Source organism: Salmo trutta, unplaced genomic scaffold, assembly GCF_901001165.1.
Source record: "Salmo trutta unplaced genomic scaffold, fSalTru1.1, whole genome shotgun sequence".
In the NCBI taxonomy this organism is placed as follows: Eukaryota; Metazoa; Chordata; class Actinopteri; order Salmoniformes; family Salmonidae; genus Salmo; species Salmo trutta.
Window position 1 is genome coordinate 19248501 of NW_021822911.1, and position 22830 is coordinate 19271330.

General features: G+C 42.8%; 1 long non-coding RNA gene across 1 annotated transcript; it reads right to left on the bottom strand.

The window, feature by feature from the left end:
• Window positions 1-1425: 1425 nt before the first annotated feature.
• LOC115186753 (uncharacterized) lies at window positions 1426-20169 on the bottom strand. Its single transcript, XR_003875875.1, has 3 exons — window positions 20061-20169; window positions 1695-1836; window positions 1426-1474 (listed from the first exon to the last, which is right to left on the bottom strand). It is a non-coding gene; the product is annotated as an uncharacterized LOC115186753 (long non-coding RNA).
• Between the last annotated feature and the right edge of the window lie 2661 nt (window positions 20170-22830).

Below are 22830 nucleotides of genomic sequence, written 5' to 3' on the forward strand. Positions count from 1 at the left end.
GTCCCTCCTCTCCATGTAATCTGATTCATTATGATCTAGGATCAGGTCCTCCTCTCCATGTAATCTGATTCATTATGATCTAGGTTCAGGTCCATCCTCTCCATGTAATCTGATTCATTATGATCTAGGATCAGGTCCCCCCCTCTCCATGTAATCTGATTCATTATGATCTAGGATCAGGTCCCCTCCTCTCCATGTAATCTGATTCATTAGGATCTAAAAGGATAAATTGATCCTGGATTAGCACTCCTACTCTGAGATGTTATGGATACAGGCCCTGGACTAACTCACCTCTCTCTGTGTTGGGGACTCCTAGGTTGATGGTAGGTATGGAGCGGTCAGTGTGGTCACTGTAATACTCCAAATAAATATTACACTTCAATGGATGCCGTCTGTCACAAGAGTCCATAATTAAAATTACCTGGGTTGCAGTAATGAAAAAACAAACAATCCGGCCTTCATCGTTTGACATTGAGAACATTGGGAGAGATGAGAGCTGACGTTTTAGTAAATGTGCAGATTACGTATCTCAGTCACAGACAAGAAGCTCAATTAAGACATTATCTTCACCACTGGGACTGTGGACAACAGGACCACAGGTCAAATAATACAGCTCAACACTTCCACACTACCACAGGTCAAATAATACAGCTCAACACTTCCCCACTACCACAGGTCAAATAATACAGCTCAACACTTCCACACTACCACAGGTCAAATAATACAGCTCAACACTTCCCCACTACCACAGGTCAAATAATACAGCTCAACACTTCCACACTACCACAGGTCAAATAATACAGCTCAACACTTCCACACTACCACAGGTCAAATAATACAGCTCAACACTTCCACACTACCACAGGTCAAATAATACAGCTCAACACTTCCACACTACCACAGGTCAAATAATACAGCTCAACACTTCCACACAACCACAGGTCAAATAATACAGCTCAACACTTCCACACTACCACAGGTCAAATAATACAGCTCAACACCTCCACACTACCACAGGGAGGAGAATCAGGCTTCTGTACACAGACAACTTGCAGCATTATTAATTATGAATTGTATTAGACGTTATTAGACATTGTTGTTGAGGAGGATGGGAGACCCACAGTATAGGATCAGGTCCCTCTCTCCATGTAATCTGATTCTGTATTATACGTTATGTAATCTGATGTAATTGTATTAGACGATATTAGACATTTCTGTTGTTGAGGAGGATGGGAGACCCACAGTATAGGAGCAGAAAGCACAGAGACATCAAAATGTGTTTCAAAAATCCTCAAAGAGTAATTATTTTAACCTAAAGCATTTAATAAAGACACTTATAGTACAATATTATGGGGAATAGGAATGAGAGGGCTACTTACACCATTTTGGGAAGGGATCACAGCAGTGATTGAATGAGGGTATGAGGCACGAGTTGAGGTGTTCAGAGGCTTGACCAGTGCAGGACAGGATTTGACTGGGAAGACAATAACACAAAAACACTACACAGTGAGACAAAAGAGCTAAGAATGAGTTAGACAAAAGACAATAACACAACACACTACTCAGTTAGGCGAAAGAGTTAAGAATGAGTTAGTCCAAGCAAGGAGTCAAATCATAGATGTGTAATCATGTGATTGTGATTGTGATTGACTCTACATAAAGTAATGAGAGAAAAATTGACAGGGTTCCCTCACCGTTCTTGGAGAGGAAACATTCAATGTGCCAGTGGATGAGTGGGACACATGAGATGTGGCTTCCAGTTCATGTGAGGAGGTAGTTGACAATGGTAGTGGAGTGGTCATCGCTTGTTAAACCATGGAACAGGAGGGGACTTAGCTGGAAATACAAATAGCTCAGCTTCAAGGGAACGTATCTGCTATCGTAGGTTTGAACAACAAGTTTGTCCATAAACACGGACTTCACATCTCACCCACTTGGCAAATCAAAGTAGCCCAAGAAACTTTCCTGAATAAAGTCCTGATCATCCAAATACAGAACCTGATGATAACTGACAACAGCAAGCAGACTGGTGGCAACCATAGGTCCCGGAGTGGGACTCCTGGCCCTGGGGGGGGGGGCTATGGAGGGGCCTATGGAGGGGCATATGGGGGGGACTATGGGGGCCTATGGAGGGGCCTATGGGGGGGCCTATACAACTGTAGGCCTCATAAAACATGTCCTCACATCTATCACTATTATGTTGATTGATGCATTCCAGTTAATCGTTTTGGATTGAAAACGTATAGGCAGCCTAGCAGCCAAAGTTTGAATATAAACTAAATGTGATCCCATTCACATTTCTCCTGACACACACATGGACTATAGATACATAACGTTACAAAGGAGTTACCCTGACCAGATGGACTATAAATACATAACATTATGAGTTACCCTGACCAGATGGACTATAGATACATAACATTACCAATTAGTTACCCTGACCAGATGGACTATAAATACATAACATTATGAGTTACCCTGACCAGATGGACTATAAATACATAACATTATGAGTTACCCTGACCAGATGGACTATAAATACATAACATTACCAATTAGTTACCCTGACCAGATGGACTATAAATACATAACATTATGAGTTACCCTGACCAGTTGGACTATAAATACATAACATTATGAGTTACCCTGACCAGATGGACTATAAATACATAACATTATGAGTTACCCTGACCAGATGGACTATAGATACATAACATTATGAGTTACCCTGACCAGATGGACTATAGATACATAACATTATGAGTTACCCTGACCAGATGGACTATAAATACATAACATTATGAGTTACCCTGACCAGATGGACTATAAATACATAACATTATGAGTTACCCTGACCAGATGGACTATAAATACATAACATTATGAGTTACCCTGACCAGATGGACTATAAATACATAACATTATGAGTTACCCTGACCAGATGGACTATAAATACATAACATTATGAGTTACCCTGACCAGATGGACTATAAATACATAACATTACCAATTAGTTACCCTGACCAGATGGACTATAAATACATAACATTATGAGTTACCCTGACCAGATGGACTATAAATACATAACATTACCAATTAGTTACCCTGACCAGATGGACTATAAATACATAACATTATGAGTTACCCTGACCAGATGGACTATAAATACATAACATTACGAGTTACCCTGACCAGATGGACTATAAATACATAACATTATGAGTTACCCTGACCAGATGGACTATAGATACATAACATTATGAGTTACCCTGACCAGATGGACTATAGATACATAACATTATGAGTTACCCTGACCAGATGGACTATAAATACATAACATTATGAGTTACCCTGACCAGATGGACTATAAATACATAACATTATGAGTTACCCTGACCAGATGGACTATAAATACATAACATTATGAGTTACCCTGACCAGATGGACTATAAATACATAACATTACCAATTAGTTACCCTGACCAGATGGACTATAAATACATAACATTATGAGTTACCCTGACCAGATGGACTATAAATACATAACATTACCAATTAGTTGCCCTGACCAGATGGACTATAAATACATAACATTATGAGTTACCCTGACCAGATGGACTATAAATACATAACATTATGAGTTACCCTGACCAGATGGACTATAAATACATAACATTATGAGTTACCCTGACCAGATGGACTATAGATACATAACATTATGAGTTACCCTGACCAGATGGACTATAGATACATAACATTATGAGTTACCCTGACCAGATGGACTATAAATACATAACATTATGAGTTACCCTGACCAGATGGACTATAAATACATAACATTATGAGTTACCCTGACCAGATGGACTATAAATACATAACATTATGAGTTACCCTGACCAAATGGACTATAAATACATAACATTATGAGTTACCCTGACCAGATGGACTATAAATACATAACATTATGAGTTACCCTGACCAGATGGACTATAAATACATAACATTATGAGTTACCCTGACCAGATGGACTATAAATACATAACATTACCAACTAGTTACCCTGACCAGATGGACTACAAATACATACCATTATAAAGTAGTCACCTGACCAGATGGACAGGGCACATAGGCTGTATGCATCTGCACTTATTAGTAGCCTTCAGTTGATCAGACTGAATTTTTTTCTCGTTTTCATCCCATACAGCATTTTAAATATCTAATGTTTAGGTGTAGCCTAGGCTGCTGCAACATAACCTAGGCTGCTGCAACATAACCTAGGCTGCTGCAACATAACCTAGGCTGCTGCAACATGACCTAGGCTGCTGGAACATAACCTAGGCTGCTGCAACATGACCTAGGCTGCTGCAACATAACCTAGACTGCTGCAACATGACCTAGGCTGCTGCAACATAACCTAGACTGCTGCAACATGACCTAGGCTGCTGCAACATGACCTAGGCTGCCGCAACATAACCTAGGCTGCTGCAACATAACTTAGGCTGCTGCAACATAACCTAGGCTGCTGCAACATAACCTAGGCTGCTGCAATATAACCTAGGCTGCTGCAACATGACCTAGGCTGCTGCAACATAACCTAGCCTGCTGCAACATAACCTAGACTGCTGCAACATGACCTAGGCTGCTGCAACATGACCTAGGCTGCCGCAACATGACCTAGGCTGCCGCAACATAACTTAGGCTGCCGCAACATAACCTAGTCTGCTGCAACATAACCTAGTCTGCTGCAACATAACCTAGGCTGCTGCAACATAACCTAGTCTGCTGCAACATAACTAGGCTGCTGCAACGTAACCTAGGCTGCTGCAACATAACCTAGTCTGCTGCAACATAACTAGGCTGCTGCAACGTAACCTAGGCTGCTGCAACATGACCTAGTCTGCTGCAACATAACCTAGGCTGCTGCAACATGACCTAGGCTGCTGCAACATGACCTAGGCTGCTGCAACATAACCTAGGCTGCTGCAACATAACTAGGCTGCTGCAACATAACCTAGGCTGCTGCAACATAACCTAGGCTGCTGCAACATAACTAGGCTGCTGCAACATAACCTAGGCTGCTGCAACATAACCTAGGCTGCTGCAACATAACCGAGTCTGCTGCAACATAACCTAGGCTGCTGCAACATAACCTAGGCTGCTGCAACATAACCTAGACTGCTGCAACATGACCTAGCCTGCTGCAACATAACCTAGGCTGCTGCAACATAACCTAGACTGCTGCAACATGACCTAGGCTGCTGCAACATAACCTAGGCTGCTGCAACATGACCTAGGCTGCCGCAACATGACCTAGACTGCTGCAACATAACTAGGCTGCTGCAACATAACCTAGAATGCTGCAACGTAACCTAGGCTGCTGCAACATAACCTAGGCTGCTGCAACATGACCTAGGCTGCTGCAACATAACTAGGCTGCTGCAACATAACCTAGAATGCTGCAACATAACTAGGCTGCTGCAACGTAACCTAGGCTTCAACCTCTCTCTCTAATCTAACTTTTAGTGGATGATGCGATGGAAGCTATCAAATCATTCTGAATTGATTTCGACATCCCAGAAAAGACACTAGAAAGTTCCACATGTTCAGCAAGTAAAACATCGTGACATGTAATTGCCGCTGCAAGCTCCTTGTAGTTGTCCTTGTTAGCAGATCTTTCCCTCTCGTCGTGTCTAAAAGACAAGTATTGGCCTAAAACAAAGTGGTGTTGATAAGCTGCTTGAGAACATCCCTGTTTCTTCTCACTTTCTCGTTGTGTTGTTCAGTTTGAATACCCAGACCTTCATCATGATCAATGTGTTGTTCAGTTTGAATACCCAGACCTTCGTCATGATTGATGTGGCTTTTTCTCAGAAGTTGGAATCAGATGTGGGCATTTATATGCTCCCTGCTTTTGATTTGCCATTTAGCTGAACAATGAATGTTCTTCAGGTCACTGTACCCACCTTTCAACCAAGGCTCAGACTTTCCAAATAGCAGGCATGGCCAGTAATACAGGCAGCTTGATGAAAGGCTCCCTGTTAACCAGCTATACCAGGCATGGCCAGCAATACAGGCAGCTTGATGAAAGACTCCCTGTTAACCAGCTATACCAGGCATGGCCAGTAATACAGGCAGCTTGATGAAAGACTCCCTGTTAACCAGCTATACCAGGCATGGCCAGCAATACAGGCGGCTTGATGAAAGACTCCCTGTTAACCAGCTATACCAGGCATGGCCAGCAATACAGGCAGCTTGATGAAAGACTCCCTGTTAACCAGCTATACCAGGCATGGCCAGCAATACAGGCGGCTTGATGAAAGACTCCCTGTTAACCAGCTATACCAGGCATGGCCAGCAATACAGGCAGCTTGATGAAAGACTCCCTGTTAACCAGCTATACCAGGCATGGCCAGCAATACAGGCGGCTTGATGAAAGGCTCCCTGTTAACCAGTTATACTTTTGATACCAGGTGGTGTTGAACGCCCTCACCTTTTCATCCTTCTTCATGAAACTGATCTCAGGCAGAGGTCGACCCTCGCTTTTAATCTGCACCTTTTCCACGTACCCGAGAGAATGAAAGGTGTTATTCAACAAAAAGTCAACTAAATATGTGGTAGCGTTGGAGGCAAAAGGTGCACACTCGAGCTGGTAGCCAGCTAGCTAGCTGCTGGTAGCTAACTAGCTAGTTACTGCTACTTGCTACTGAAGTTAGCAAGGCAAATTGAAATAAATTGCACTAACTGGACACAAAAATAAAGTTGTAAAGCCAAGTAGACAAATTATAATCTACCTCCTCCTTCTCCTGTAATTTGTAGAAACTAATTTGAATGGAATAATATCCAAAATATTTACATTCTAGTCATTTAGCAGACGCTCTTATCCAGAGCAACTTACAGTAGTGAATGCATACATTTCATACCATAAATCTCTTTCCGTACTGGCTCCCCGTGGGAATCGAACCCACAACCTTGGTGTTGCAAACATCATGCTCTACCAACTGAGCCACAATCTCTATCCAATAATGTCACCAATTCACCAAGCTCCTCAGAAGCCTGATTCTACTCAAACCTAATACAACACACTAGGTTCACTCTCTGATCCTAATCCTATGATTGGATGGAGGACGTCAACATGACAGTTCTTACTGAAAAAGCTTTGATTGGTTGGAGGACGTCCTCCAGAAGTGGTCATAATTGCCATGTAAGTCTATGAAAGGGGGTGAGGCCTACGAGCCTCCTAGGTTTTGTATTGAAGTCAATGTACCCAGAGGAGGACAACGAGGTGTTAAACGAGGTGTTAAACACTGCTGACCTGTCCCAAAACCACTGGATCTAACTCTAAAACTACAAGTTAATGGTTTTAGCTTCTCTCTGAATCCACCTCTATGCCATGACATGTTTGTGACTGACACCTTGTGCTGGGAGTTAAACCAGACAACCACAGTCAGCACTTTACCAGGCACACATCTCAAAGGCAAAAAATACACTCCGTCCATTAGAAGAGAAGAGCAAATGTTGACATGAATATTTCAGGAACATTATGGACCCTCAGATGGACCCTGTCTGACTTTAAATCACCTCAGAGCTTCAGGTGAGCTTCAAAGACCTGACTCACCTCTCTTACTGTGAAACTTCTTACAAGTTTTCACAGTGACTAAAAATGACTTCCTTATTTACAGGCTTCCCCTTCCCTGTAAGGAAAGCAGTAAGACAAGAATTAGACATATACTGTATTTTAGGTCCCAGAGTTTTTCCTGGTCAGGTCATGTGGTCAAGAAAAACACTGGATCCTAATTATGGAGCATACATCCCAAGAGAGAAGCTGTTATCGTTGTTGAAGCACCATTAAGGGTGACTTTTTCTAATTCCCTGACCTGTTGAAGAGTCCTTGTGAATCTTGACTAGCTCCTCAATATGGCACGTGCAGTATTATCAGGTTATTATTTGAGAGTGAAATGTGATTTTGGCGATCTTTATTCAAGTGCTCAGGTCTCCTGCCTGTCTGTCTGTGGCTCTCAGGCTGATGCCAGAGGGAGGCGATTCACCCTGCTGATAGGCTCTCCTCTGCATCTCTGTGAGGCTCAAGGCTTTCTGCTTTATTCTGTTTCTCAAATGGCACCCTATTCCCTATGTAGTGCACTGCTTTTGACAAGGGCCAGTAGTGATTTGGCCAAAAGTAGTGCACTATATAGGGAATAGGGTGCTATTTAAGATGTACCCTATGAGTTATCTTTATCTTCTCGGCATATTAGAGCTCTGGCAAGAGCCAGGTTAGCAGGAAGATGAGCTGGAGAAAGGATAGGAGGGGAGGATTGATAGGAGGGAGACTAAAAGTAGAGAGCCAGCATAGTCAGAGATGAAAGGGGGAGAAAGGGTAGGAGGGAGGGTAGAAGAAAGACTAACAGGAGAGAGGGCACCTTGTTCTGTCATACTGTATCTCTCTTTATCTAACGTTCAGACCAGGCTGTGGAAAGGCAACACTTCCAGGGGTACAAGGCAGGTAGACAGATAGGCATCAAGAATTAGTGAATATATGAAGTGCATCTGAGTGCAAACGAATTGGCCAAAGCTCAACACAGTGGTTTGTGTTGGGTGGACAGCGGCGGTCCTCGAGGGCGGTGTTGCTGGCATCACACTTTTTACAGTTGGTTTCATCAGATGTGCTAATGTGGGGCTGGAAAAAAGTGTGACACCAACACGGCTCTTGAGGACTGCAGCTGCCCGCCGCTGAGAGACAGAATTCCAGTGTGAGGAAGTAGCCTGCTGAAGATTCTCACCCAGGAATGTAAAGGACTGGAAGAGGAGTTGAGAGTTCTCTAGATCGGCTTCAATTTTTTTAAATAAAATCTTACAAATACTGAGCTACTCTATTGTATGCTCCAAAAAATTGGAAAGTATATTATTTCATACTAATACAATTGCTCTGAGAAATATACTTTGTTTAATAAGTAATAAAAAAAATATTATTGACACCCTTGTTTTCAATGCTTTGTGCACCCTCTCCTTGCGAGGATAACGGCACTCAGCCTTTTTCTATAATGTTTTATGAGATTGTAAGAAAACGTTGGGAAGGATCTTAGACCATTCCTCTATAAAGAAACTTTACACATCCTTGATATGCTTTGGTCTGTGCTTATGGACTGCCCTCCTCAATTCAAACCACAGGTTTTCAATAGGGTTCAAGTCCCAACACTGTGATGGTCATTGTGGTCAATATATATCCATATACATGGATAAATGCTTCTCCCTCTCCGTCACGGATGCCATGGTTGCCTTTAGTTTGAAGATGTAATCCGGAGACAGCTGTATTATCCAACAGCCTTCTGTGTGTTCTCTTTTCGACCCCCTATGCTAATTTGCAATCAAACGCCAGAATCTCCATAGCTATCATACTCTACTTCCATCGGGCATTCCTCTGATTTCAAAACTGGGTCTTCCAGAAAGTGGAGAGCAACACTTTTGCAGTTCTACTACTTGATATCTTTATAAAAAGCAGCATTAGAAAGGATTACCTATACATACTGACCAGCTCATGTTATAGACAGAAGCATGCGACATGGCAGACCAATCCGAACTCATCTCTCGTCATGTCCAGCCCATCCATTATCTCAGCCAATCATGGCTAGCGGGAAGGTTCCTGGCTTTTTCCGTAGCTAAACCAACTAGGCTCGTAATTTAATTAACAATTGTATTCGTATTTAAAGATACGAGCTTGTTATTAAGGTACATGAACGTTCACATGTTCCAGAAGGCAATTCTGCCAAAAATGTACTACTAATTGGTCGAGTTCATGATGCTGTTGACCTTAACAAGACCCCAGGACAAGCTTCAAACAAGCTTCTAAGGCTGTTCATACAGACACTGAACTTCACTCCCTTAGCATACAGAGAAACAAAGAATCAACTGGACACTATAAAAAGAAAAAACTATCTTTGGCAAAAAGCACTTTAAAAAATAAGCATCCCATTTCAACTTGGTCAACTTCAGATTATGCCAATAGCAACAACAGCAACAACAACTAAAACACACAGGTAAGCAAGTGGTGAGTGTCATTACAACTGGTCACAGCCAGTCCAGCACTGTCTGTAGTTCCCAGGGGGGCCTCTGCCCATCTTGTGGACCGGTTCACACCGTAGTCAATCAGAGCTACAGTAGGCCTTTATTTTCCACACAGGCCTGCCATCACTTTGAACTGGACTGTGTGTTTACAGGCAGTTGGGCCTGCCATCATTCACTTTGAACTGGACTGTGTGTTAACAGGCAGTAGGCCCTGCCATCATTCACTTTGAACTGGACTGTGTGTTTACAGGTAGTTGGTCCTGCCATCATTCACTTTGAACTGGACTGTGTGTTTACAGCAGTAGGTCCTGCTTTACTGCCAACAGTTTCAATAGCGCGACTTTAGATCATTAGAACCCATTCTCCTAAAGCCAACTGAACGGACTTCAGCAAATATGTCAATAACACTTGGGAGTTCTCTTCCATTTGGGAACTTTACAGTCCTATTGATCAAACAACCATGAAAAGGTAGGCTCTCTCCCTCAGTTATGCAAATCAACAACAAAAAGATCTAACTAATGCTAACCAGTGAAAGATTAGCCTAAAATCTCATGAAGGAACATTAGATGAACCCTCCCAAACTTACAGTTAGTTGGCTGTCAAAAATGCACTGATAAACGTTGGGGAATTGTAGCCTACTCGCTCTTCTGTAGCTTGCCTGCCAACAATGCACGCTTGTCCCAACCAAGCACAAAAAGCTAACTGGCTAAAGTTGGCTAGCTTCATAGCTAGCTACACTACATGACCAAAAGTATGTGGACACATACTCGTCGAACATCTCATTCCAAAATCATGGGCATTAATATGGAGTTGGTCCCCCCTTTGCCTGTCTCATATTTTGCTGCTATAACAGCCTCCACTCTTCTGTGAAGGCTTTCCACTAGATGTTGGAACATTGCTGCAGGGAATTTATTCCATTCAGCCACAAGAGCATTAGTGAGCACTGATGTTGGGTGATTAGGCCAGGCTGGCAGTCGTCGTTCCATTTCATCCCAAAGGTGTTTGATGGGGTTGATGTCGAGGCTCTGTGCAGGCCAGTCAAGTTCTTCCACACCGATTTCGACAAACCATTTCTAAATGGACCTCGCTTTGTGCACGGGGGCATTGTCATGCTGAAACAGGAAAGGGCCTTCCCCAAACTGTTGCCACAAAGTTGGAAGCAAAGAATCGTCTAGAATGTCATTGTATGCTGTAGCATTAAGATTTCCATTCACTAAGGGGCCTAGCCCGAAACCATGATAAACAGCCTCAGACCACTATTCCTCCTCCACCAAACTTTACAGTTGACACTATGCATTGGAGCAGGTAGTGTTCTCTTGGCATCTGCCAAACCCAGATTGGTCCGTCTGGACTGCCAGATGGTGAAGCGTGATTCATCACTCCAGAGAACGCGTTTCCACTGCTCCAGAGTCCAACGGCAGCGAGCGTTAAACCACTCCAGCAGACGATTGGCAGTGTGCATGGTGGTCTTAGGCTTGTGTGTGGCTGCTCAGCCATGGAAACCCATTTCAGTAATCTCCTGACGAACAGTAATTGTGCTTACGTTGCTTCAAGAGGCAGTTTGGAACTCGCTAGTGAGTGTTGCAACTGAGGATTTTTACACGCTATGCACTTCAGCACTCAGCGGCCTCGTTCTGTGAGCTTGTGTGGCCTACCACTTCGCGACTGACCCGTTGTTGCTCCTAGACATTTCCACTTCACAATAACAGCACTTACAGTTGACCGGGGCAGCTCTAGCAGGGCAGAAATTTTACAAACTGACGTGTTGGTACTCTATGATGGTACCAAGTTGAAAGTCACTGAGGTCTTCATTAAGGCCATTCTACTGCCAATGTTTGTCTATGAAGATGACATTTTTTTTCTTGGGTACACAACAATGCAATCTGTCCTCATACATGATCACATTGGGAAGCAGCGGCCCGTTGCATACTACTTACTCTAAGAGACTTGACAGTGTGGTGAGAGGGTTGGTGTGTTGCCTCAGAGCTGCACCAGCTGCTACAGAGGTAGTGTTAGCCTGTGCTGACATCGTGTCAATGTTCCCTTTAACCTTTAAAGTTTCTCACACTGTTCATGCTCTCATTTCACAGACACGTACTGCTCACCTGTTCATCTCGTAATGAATAATGTGGAAATTGAGCAAGTTGAGGTGACTAAACTGCTTGAAGTAACTGTCATGTTCAAAACATGCTGATACAATAGTAGCTAAAATGGGGAGAAGTCTGTCCATAATAAAGAGCTGCTCTGCCTTAACAACACTATCAACAAGGCAGGTCCTACAGGCCCTAGTTTTGTCACACTTGGGCTACTGTTCAGTCATGTGGTCAGGTGCCACAAAGAGGGACTTGGAAAAATTGCAGTTGGCTCAGAACAGGGCAGCACGGCTGGCCCTTAAAAATACACAGAGAGATAACATTAATGGCATGCATGTCAATCTCTCATTGCTAAAAGTGGAAGAGAGATTAACTTCCTCATTACTTTTTTTAAGAGGTATTGACAAGCTGAAGGTACTGAGGTGTCTGTTTAAAATATTAGCACACAGCTCGGACAGCCATGCATACCCCACAAGACATGTCACCAGAGATCTCTTCACAGTCCCCAAATCCAGAACAGATTATGGTAGGCGCAGAGAGGTCGACGTGGGTTCATGCCAGCCACTGCAGGATGGTGCCCCACAACCCAGATGAAGATGTACCAGCCAATGAATCGTCATATGTGACCCCAGTGGCCATAGGAGGACCAGGACCGGACTCTACGCATCATTTTTCTGCTTTCGTGGTCAGTCTTTTCATTGTAGCTGTTGTCTGGGCCCTGGAAGAATTGACCACAATGCAACTGAAGTACACAACACCAGCATAGTCCCACTGCGAGACTTAAATAACAGCTGATCCAGCTCAAGCCAATGGCTCAGGACGGGAGTCCAGCAAATAATAGCTGCCCCATTGTTTAAGAAGACGGAGATGGATGCATCGGCGTGATGATTGTCCCCTTTGTACAGATGAAGAGTGTACTTCTGTATAACTGTTTCATTGTTTAATGATTCCCTGTTTTGCACCATGTGAAGGTAAAAAACTCAGTGACTCAACAGAAGCCATTTACACAGATAATGTACCAGTGTAAGAAAATCCCCCCCAATGCCTTAAGTTTTGCTTAGATTATGGCATAATTGACTTATATTATGAATTATTACTCACTTGCTTACTTGTAATATTGTATTAGGTTGAGATTAGTCTCAAAACTGTGGAATATAGCGGTAAAATTACAAACTCTATTATGCACATCATTTGTATAAGCCTTAAATCTGTACATTTCCACTGTCTGTTTCTCTCATGTAAGAAGCCAGTGTTTTTCCAGTCTTGTTTCTGAGTAACTTAGTCACGTGGCCCAAAACAAAAGGGTCGTCTGAGTGACCAGCTTTTTGGTCCACCCTGTTCTTTTCCTATCTTTCAAGGGTACAGCTGTGTGGAGATATGAAGAGAACAGAGGCTAGCTGGTGGAGATATGAAGAGAACAGAGGCTAGCTGGTGGAGATATGAAGAGAACAGAGGCTAGCTGGTGGAGATATGAAGAGAACAGAGGCTAGCTGGTGGAGATATGAAGAGAACAGAGGCTAGCTGGTGGAGATATGAAGAGAACAGAGGCTAGCTTGAGCAGCAGCGACAATTCTATGAGCAGAAAGAAGTAAGAAAACTGGCATTGTCAATTGTTTGTACGCTCTGCCTCCACCATGATCTCACACACCTGCTAAACTCCCACATAGACAAAAGAGGTTGTATTTTCCTATAAAGGCTGAGACACAACTCCTGTTTTTTGCACCTGTTGTGCGATTATTAACCAGCTCCCTTTTTGTAAATCTTATTTAAAAAAAAAGTTGTTTGAAGAAATCTACAGTCCCTCTCTTACTTTCTGGTTAGAATTTCCATGACAACTTCCTGTGAAGCAACGGAGAAAGAAAAGGAGAGATTAGTCTATATGGCTCCATCTCAAATGATACCCTATGACACCCCATAGGGCACTGCTATTTACCAGAGCCACATAGTACTATGTGTATACTATATAGGGAATGCAGACCAGAAGCAGTGGTGCTCTCTTGTGGATGACTTATGTGGCTCTGTAAGTAATTTAGGAAATAGAATTTTAACTAAATATACATTTGAGATGAAGCCATATACAATGCAGGGATTTTTCTGCCACAGAAACCATTGGCGGGGCCGCCTAAACATTTTTTTCACGACGCTTAAGTCCAAACTGTATTTGTTTTAATAATACAGTTTGTAAAAAAGACAATGGACCTACAGGTATATATGTTTTAATAATATAATCTTTGTGAAATTCCCAAAATAATGAATTTAACAGTGTTGATATTGCTTTTAAGTTTGAGCAAAATAACACAGCACTTGCCATAGCAAAATGCATGGAATTGCAGGAAATTGTCTTAAAAATTGCTATAAAAGAAACACAAAGATGGCAGCCTTTAAAAACTCAACTGTGCTGACTGCGCCAATTGCCGCCCCTTACCACGCCCCCTGTCACACCCCCTACTACGCCCCCTGTTACACCCCCTACCATGCCACCGGTCACACCCCCTACCATGCCCCCTGTTACGCCCCCTACCATGCCCCCTGTCACACCTCATACCATGCCCCCTGTCACACCCCCTACCACGCCCCCTGTCACACCCCCTACCACGCCTCTGTCACACCCCCTACCACGCCTCCGTCACACCCACTGCCTACGTCCCTTTTTGATCCAGAAAAAAACCCTGCAATGTTCAATCACAGTGAAGTTTCTGCACTTCCTGTGAGGTCACAGCCAAGTTTTTGCACTTCCTGCCAGGTCACAGAGGCAGATGAGCACTTCCTGTGAGGTTACAGTGCTTTCAGTGAGAGCACTCAGTCATTAGTGGCTCCGGTTTGAATTGTAGACAGGGAACACAGTGAGGACTGTGACGGCCCCCTACCAAGTCCAGCAAACAATAAATAAAACGTGCCTTTGTACCCCACCAGTGAATGAAGTGGGGGGATGTGACGGTGTTTGGACGAAGAGGAAATATACCATCCCCTAACACTGGAATTACACACACATCAGCAGACAACAACGTTTCTCTCCACACGCTTCCCTCTTGCTCACCTGGGATCTGTCCTGCTCTACCCACAAACCACAAGTAATCCAGCATCATGTATAAAGAAAAGATTACTAGATGAAAAAAAACATTAGATGATTAGTTGGAGGTTCTCTTCCTCCTCCTCCTCCTCCTCTTGGTTCTCAATGGAGCCTCCACAGGCAGGCAGCGCCCGCCAGTGGTTTTGCCAGGCCCTACCAAGACATGCAGCTGTGACCCCAGTTCATAAGGGAGCCAGTTGTTCTCCCAGGCCCTACCATAACACGCAGTGGTGACCCCAGTTCATAAGGGAGCCAGTGGGTCTGCCAGGCCCTACCACGACATGCAGCTGTGACCCCAGTTCATAAGAGAGCCAGTGGGTCTGCCAGGCCCTACCACGACATGCAGCTGTGACCCCAGTTCATAAGAGAGCCAGTGGGTCTGCCAGGCCCTACCACAACATGCAGCTGTGACCCCAGTTCATAAGAGAGCCAGTGGGTCTGCCAGGCCCTACCACGACATGCAGCGGTGACCCCAGTTCATAAGAGAGCCAGTGGGTCTGCCAGGCCCTACCACGACACGCAGCGGTGACCCCAGTTCATAAGAGAGCCAGTGGGTCTGCCAGGCCCTACCACAACATGCAGCGGTGACCCCAGTTCATAAGGGAGCCAGTGGGGCACTGGAAGTGCTCAGCAAAGTCTGGCGAGTTGGAGAGGGTGCTGATGAGGCTGTATTTTGGGGGGATGTGGGGTCATGAGTCCTTCGTGGGCGCTCTCCAGGGTTCGCACGGCACACCACAACTGAGAGAAGAAGAAACGGTCCACCGATAAATAAGACAGGAAGTAGCTATCCTTCACCTCTCTGTCTTCCTGACTGTATTATACTAATTCTGTTTCTACTGAGTAACTAGATCACCTCTCTGTCTTCCTGACTGTATTATACTAATTCTGTTCCTACTGAGTAACTAGATCACCTCTCTGTCTTCCTGACTGTATTATACTAATTCTGTTCCTACTGAGTGTACGAAAAATTAACAATACCTTCCTAATATTGAGTTGCCCCCCTTTTGCCCTCAGAACAGATTCAGTTCGTCGGGGCATGGATAAGGTGTTGAAAGCGTTCCATAGGGATGCTTGCCCATGTTGACTCCAATGCTTCCCATAGTTGTCAAGTTGGCTGGATGTCCTTTGGGTGGGGGACCATTCTTGATACACACGGGAAACGGTTGAGCATCAAAAACCCAGCAACGTTGCAGTTCTTGACACAAACCAGTGCGCCTGGCACCTACTACCATACCCCGTTCAAAGGAACTTAAATACACGATATATACAAAAGTATGTGAAAACCCCTTCAAATTAGTGGATTCAGCAATTTCAGACACACGTTGCTGACAGGTCTATAAAATTGAGCACACAGCCATGCAATCTCCATAGACAAACATTGGCAGCAGAATGGCAGTACTGAAGAGCTCAGTGATTTTCAACTTGGCACCGTCATAGGATGCCACCTTTCCAACAAGTCAGTTTGTCAAATGTCTGCCCTGCTAGAGTTGCCCCGGTCAACTGTAAGTGCTGTTATAGTGAAGTGGAAATGTCTAGGAGCAACAACGACTCAGCCGCGAAGTGGTAGGCCACACAAGCTCAGAGAACGGGACCACTGAGTGCTGAAGCGCGTAGCACGTAAAAAAGCCTTCTCAGTTGCAACACTCACTGCTGAGTTTCAAACGGCCTCTGGAAACAACGTCAGCAGAAGAACTGTTAGTCGGGAGCTTCATGAAATTGGTTTCCATGGTAGAGAAGCCCCACACAAGCCAAAAATCACTGCAAATCAAAGTGTCGGCTGGAGTGGTGTAAAGCTTGCCACCATTGGACTCTGAAGCAGTGAAACATGTATTCTGGAGTGATTAATCACGTTTCACAATCTGGCAGTCCGACGGACGAATCTGGGTTTGGTGGATGCCAGGAGAACGCTACCTGCCCCAATGCATAGTGCCAAATGTAAAGTTTGGTGAAGGAGGAATAAGGATCTTGGGCTGTTTTTCATGTTTCGGGCTAGGCCCCTTAGTTTCAATGAAGGGAAATCTTAAAGCTACAGTGGCATTCTAGACGATTCTGTGCTTTGTGGCAACAGTTTGGGGTAGGCCCTTTCCTGTTTCAGCATGATAATGCCCCTGTGCATAAAGCAAGGTCAATACAGAAATGGTTTGTTGAGATCGACGTGGAAGAACTTGACTGGCCTGCAAACCTCAACCCACCTCAACCCCATTGAACACATTTGGGATGAATTGGAACATTGACTACGAGCCAGGCCTAATTGCCCAACATCAGTGCCCAATCTCACTAATGTTTGTGGCTGAATGGAAGAAAGTCTCCGCAGCAATGTTCCAACATCTAGCAGCAAATGGGGGAACCAACTCCATGTCAATGCCCATGATTTTGGATTGAGATGTTCTATGAGCATGTGTCCACATACTTTTGTAGTGTATTTTGTCTTGCCCATTCACAGTCCGAATGACACACACACAATCCATGTCTCAATTGTCTCAAGACTCCAAAAAGCATTTTTTAACCTGTCTCCTCTCATTTATCTACACTGATTGAAGTGGATTTAACAAGTAAAATCAATAAGGGATCATAGCTTTAACCTGGATTCACCTGGTCAGTCTATGTCATGGAAAGAGCAGGTGTTCTGAATGTGTTGTACACTCAGTGATGCTGTTATTATAACCAAACAGTTGGATAAAACAAATATTTGTGACGTAAACTGAGTGTACAAAACATTAAGAACACCTTCCTAATATTGAGTTGCACCCCTTTTGCCCTCAGAACAGCTTCAGTTCGTCGGGGCATGGATAAGGTGTTGAAAGGGTTCCATAGGGATGCTTGCCCTTGTTGACTCCAATGCTTCCCATAGTTGTGTCAAGTTGGCTGGATGTCCTTTGGGTGGTGGACCATTCTTGATACACACAGGAAACCGTTGAGTGTGAAAAACCCAGCAGCATTGCAGTTCTTGACACAAACCGATGTGCCTGGTAGACTACCATACCACATTCAAATCACTTAAATCTTTTGTCTTGCCCATTCACCCTCTGAATGGCACACATACACAATCCATGTCTCAATTGTCTCAAGGCTTAAAAACCCTTCTTTAACCCATCTCTTCTCCTTCATCTACACTGATTGAAGTGGATTTAGAAAGTGACACCAATAAGGGATCAAAGCTTTCACCTGGTCAGTCTGTCATAATGTTTTGTACACTCAGTGTCTGACAGGATTGGATGTTTATTTTGTTAAATGATTTTAGTCATTTAGCAGACGCTCTTATTCAGAGTGACTTACAGGAGAAATTACGGTTAAGTGCCTTGCTTAAGGGCACACCGGCAGGTTTTTCACCATGTTGGCTCAGGGATTTGAACTGCTGTTAACCGCTAGGCTACCTGTAGCTCAGTTGGTAGAGCATGGTGTTTGCAACACCAGGGTTGTGGGTTCGATTCCCACGGGGGGCCAGCACAGAAAAAAAAGTAAATTATGAAAATGTATGAAATGTATGCATTCACTACTGTAAGTCGCTCTGGATAAGAGTGTCTGCTAAATGACTAAAAAATGTTTTAAAAAAAACCCTATGCATGCAATATCAATGTTGTTTGACTTGTTTGTGTATCAGCAAATTTGCTTGACCTAATCTCATTGCAACACTGCGTCCATGTTGCATGACACAGGTGTTTTCAAAGAACCTTTAGTCAAGGTCAGCTTTGAGTCCACTCAGTCTGTCTTCTCAGACTTCCTGGTCTAACTTATTAACTAAATACTCAAACCTTATTGGCCGTTGAAAGATTCAGTGGAACTCACAGGGAGGGTTGGGGCATGTCTTTCAAACTTCCAAAATATTTTATTTTATTTGACTTTTTTTATTAGAACATTCAGATGTACAACAGTAAGACTACAATTTATACCAGGACATTAAAGTGATAGACTACAATTTATACCAGGACATTAAAGTGATAGACTACAATTTATACCAGGACATTAAAGTGATAGACTACAATTTATACCAGGACATTAAAGTGATAGACTACAATTTATACCAGGACATTAAAGTGATAGACTACAATTTATACCAGGACATTAAAGTGATAGACTACAATTTATACCAGGACATTAAAGTGATAGACTACAATTTATACCAGGACATTAAAGTGATAGACTACAATTTATACCAGGACATTAAAGTGATAGACTACAATTTATACCAGGACATTAAAGTGATAGACTACAATTTATACCAGGACATTAAAGTGATAGACTACAATTTATACCAGGACATTAAAGTGATAGACTACAATTTATACCAGGACATTAAAGTGATAGACTACAATTTATACCAGGACATTAAAGTGATAGACTACAATTTATACCAGGACATTAAAGTGATAGACTACAATTTATACCAGGACATTAAAGTGATAGACTACAATTTATACCATGACATTAAAGTGATAGACTACAATTTATACCAGGACATTAAAGTGATAGACTACAATTTATACCAGGACATTAAAGTGATAGACTACAATTTATACCAGGACATTAAAGTGATAGACTACAATTTATACCAGGACATTAAAGTGATAGACTACAATTTATACCAGGACATTAAAGTGATAGACTACAATTTATACCAGGACATTAAAGTGATAGACTACAATTTATACCAGGACATTAAAGTGATAGGCTACAATTTATACCAGGACATTAAAGTGATAGACTACAATTTATACCAGGACATTAAAGTGATAGACTACAATTTATACCAGGACATTAAAGTGATAGACTACAATTTATACCAGGACATTAAAGTGATAGTTCTGCAATTTGAAATATTTAGATATTTGTTTCCTTACCATGAAAGCAGTCTATGGATAAGGAATCGGAGTGACTGCAATCCACAGTCAGAGTGACTGCAAGATCCACCTCCACACAGGAACATTTACCCTGCACCCCACCTCCCACACAGGAACAGACTGTTACCCTGTTACCCTGCCCCACCACCCAATGGACATTATAGACTGTTACCCTGCCCCCACCACCCAATGGACATTACAGACTGTTACCCTGTTACCCTGCCCCCACCACCCAATGTACATTACAGACTGTTACCCTGCCCCCACGACCCAAGGGTAATGTATAATTGCTACAGTTGTAAATGTGCATATATTATTATTATTACTATTATTGTTATTGTTGTGTCTCATTCACTTCTCTATTTATTTATTACATGTTTACCTGCTCTGTTGATCCCGGTCTATCAGATTTTCACCCTGTAATTACATCTCCATCCCAAGTTACTAATAAACTCACCTAATCTAAAACTATCACAACTGTCTGACTAAGAACATCTGTATGAAAACCAAATTAAAGATTTAAAAAACAACTGATGATGCTATATGAAAATAAATTGGTGGAGGAGATAAATCATAAACCTAAATTGAGAAACTTTTGTTTGATTTAAGAACAAATGAATGTTTGAGAGAAAGTTGATGTCCACCCTACAGCCGGAGATCACTATGTACACAGGTAAGAACAGGGATATTGACCCTCCATGTGTCAACAGGCCGGTATTAGAATAGTAGAGGAGAGACTTTGTAACTACTGTGACCTGGAAGAGGTAGAGAATGAAATTCACTCAATACTCTATTGGCCTTTAAAAGACGATATACAGGTGTTTCTATTCCAGAAAGCCCACTAGGTATACCCTGGCATTATTTGGCTGATCTAGGAGAAAAACCTGAAAGGTTTTTTTGTTTATTCAATATTCAAGTTTGCCAATTTGTTTGATAAAGCCTGGAAAAAGAGAAAAAGGCCAACCTCTAATTAAGTTACATATTTAGTTCAAGGTGTACATCAAGTCCACGTACGTACGGATTGTGCGTAGGCTTATTAATTTGAAGTCAGAAGTTTACATACACTTAGGTTGGAGTCAGTAAAACTCGTTTTTCAACCACTCCACAAATTTCTTGTTATCAATCTATAGTTTTGACAAGTCGGTTAGGACATCTACTTTGTGCATGACACAAGTAATTTTTCCAACAATTGTTAATGACAGATTATTTCACTTATAATTCACTGTATCACAATTCCAGTGGGTCAGAAGTTTGCATACACTAAGTTGACTGTGCCTTTAAACAGCGTGGAAAATTCCAGAAAATTATGTCATGGCTTTAGAAGCTTCCGATAGGCTAATTAACATAATTTGAGTCAACTGGAGGTGTACCTGTGGATGTATTTCAAGGCCTACCTTCAAAGTCAGCTATTTGCTTGACATCAAGGGAAAATCAAAAGAAATCAGCCAAGACCTCAGAATGTTTTGGTTGTTGACCTCCACAAGTCTGGTTCATCCTTGGGAGCAACTTCCAAACACCTGAAGGTGCCACGGTCATCTGTGCAAACAATAGTACGGAAGTATAAACACCTTGGGACCACGCAGCCGTCATACCGCTCAGGAAGGAGACGCGTTCTGTCTCCTAGAGATGAACGTACTTTGGTGGGAAAAGTGCAAATCAATCCCAGAACAACAGCAAAGGACCTGGTGAAGATGCTGGAGGAAACAGGTAAAAAAGTATCTATATCCACAGTAAAACGGGTCCTATATTGACATAACCTGTAAGGCCGCTCAGCAAGGAAGAAGCCACTGCTCCAAAACCACCATAAAAAAGCCAGACTGCACATGGGGACAAAGATAGTACTTTTTGGAGAAATGTCCTCTGGTCTTCGCTTCGCTCCACAGGTAATATTACACTTCATTACATTACAACTGTTTGGTTTGTTTGATCTGAGCAATTGTTCTTAGCTAGCTACATAGCCGTCTTTGGATCAAAAATAATTGTGTAGTTTAGAGTAATTATCGAGGCTAGCTATTTTTCGTCCTCCTAACGTAGTCAACACTGCTAGCTAGCTAGTCAACACTGCTAGCTAGCCAACTACTACCGACTAGCAGCACTGTAGAAACTATTACATTACAACGGAACGACTTGATTAGTGTAGTGTTAGTGTTAGTTAGCTAGCTACATAGTTGTCTTTGCTGTCTTTGTATCTAAGATAATTGTGTAGTTTAGAGTAATTATCGAGGTTAGCTAGCCAGCCGCGACGCGACGCCTTGTCCAGACTCCAGACTTAGTCAACACACCTAGTCATCATCAAACCCACTGCTAGCTAGCCAACCGTTACCGACTAGCAGCGCTGTAGATACTAATACATTACAACGGAACGATTTGACTAGTGCAGTGTTAGCTAGCTAGCTACATAGTTGTCTTTGTCATAGCTTGATAATTGTGTAGTTTAGTAATTATTGAGGTCAGCTAGCCAGCTATTTCCGTCCCCCGCGACGCCATTTTTCCAAACCTAGCCAACTATTACCGACGAGCAGCATTGTAGAAACCAAATACATTACAAAGGAACGTCTTGATTAGTGTTATGTTAGCTAGCTACATAGTTGCCTTTGTATCATGATAAAGGTGTAGTACTGAAACTATCGAGGTTACCTAGCCAGCTACACTTTCAAACAAAGTCAACAACGCAGCCACTGCTAGCTAGCCTAATTCACCAGCCAGCAGTACTGTATCATTTTAGTCTAAGGTTTTTGCAACGTAAGCTTAACTTTCTGAACATTCGAGA